Source organism: Colletotrichum navitas (genome assembly GCF_030913465.1).
Source record: "Colletotrichum navitas strain CBS 125086 chromosome Unknown LY79scaffold_31, whole genome shotgun sequence".
Classification (NCBI taxonomy): Eukaryota; Fungi; Ascomycota; class Sordariomycetes; order Glomerellales; family Glomerellaceae; genus Colletotrichum; species Colletotrichum navitas.
This window is the reverse complement of record NW_026850577.1, coordinates 1-1298: the sequence shown is the minus strand read 5'-3', so window position 1 is coordinate 1298 and position 1298 is coordinate 1. Positions and strand designations below refer to the sequence as shown.

At 48.8% G+C, this 1298-nt stretch overlaps 1 non-coding gene across 1 annotated transcript; it reads left to right on the top strand.

Moving 5' to 3' along the window:
- Positions 1 to 986: 986 nt before the first annotated feature.
- On the top strand, positions 987 to 1093 carry LY79DRAFT_t133. The gene has a single exon. It is a non-coding gene; the product is annotated as a tRNA-Ala (tRNA).
- The last annotated feature ends 205 nt before the right edge of the window (positions 1094 to 1298 follow it).

Below are 1298 nucleotides of genomic sequence, written 5' to 3'. Positions count from 1 at the left end.
CTCCTGCCTTGTCGACTGGTTGCAATCCTTCGTAGAAACTTCTTCCTGATTCTTTGCTAAAGCGCTCTATCAAAGGTCGGTAGCACTTCGTCAACCATGGCTAGCTTTTGGTAAAGAACACTGGCGGCCTGGTTTATGACGTTGACGATATATTCGGTGCTAAGACGGAAAGGTGTTACTGTCTAAATCCATGTTGGTATCCTCCTGCTTATGATTTAGGTCTTGTCTGAGTTCACCAGAAGTAAGGTTAAACTGGCGGTCTCTCGCCTCGACTCTCATCTGGACTCTTATCTTGACTCTTATCTCGACTCTTATCTTAAGTCCTATTATAATTCTCACCTTAAATCCCACCTTGACTCCTCGCCATGGATCGTTAGGCCATCTCCTCATTTCATTTGCAGACCTTGGAGGGCTGGGGTCGGTTCGACCAACAATTGGGTTATCGAAGTGGATGCATGGTATAGCAGCAACTCGGATACCGCGGTCAGGGTGGGTGGGCATCTTTGTCTGTGGTAGACTGAAGTCCACGACGACCAGGTTATCCATCTGTATTTCATTCTGAATGAAAAGTCTGCCTTCGCTTGGCCATTGCATGTGTCTGTCTGGTGTGAGGATGAAAAGAAGCTATTGCGGGCTACCTAGTTGAAAGGTGAGATAGCGGGCCTTTTTTGGCAATGGCTTGCGATGCCTGGCATTGAGACAGTTGTACTCGCTACTGGTAGATTAGCTATAACATACAAGAAAGTGGAGTAAAGTAAGCGGTGACTACTGCGACATCAATTCCTGGGTATTCTCCTCGTAGATTCCACTTCGCCCTTTCTGCTCTCAGTCTCCTTGATGACTGGCTTCATGCCGTCCAGGCAGCCGTAGGAATAGAAGGTTGCCGATGGCAGCCGAGTCCGGTTACATCAGCCCCACGGAAGTTTCCCAGCCTTGCATCAATACCAATATATGTTAGAGTTGAGGCGTTTCTAGCATCCAATGACGGGCGCTTGGTCTAGGGGTATGATTTTCGCTTCGCATCTTCTGAGTTCTCCACAGAGGATCAGATGCGCTCTGTGAAAGGTCGTGGGTTCAATTCCCACAGTGTCCATTCTTTTGCTGCTGCCACCATCTATTTTGGTGCATTGTTTTCACAAAGTTGTCGCGAGATATTAACAATGGAGTGGTGGTGGTGGTGATGACTACCCCCGGAGTCGGAACTTCCGGGCTAGGGACAGAAAGCCTGCCGACAAAACACAGATGATATCGGGATCCAGCAGATCGAGATTTGCGCGGACTCGGATCCGGGGCTGGAT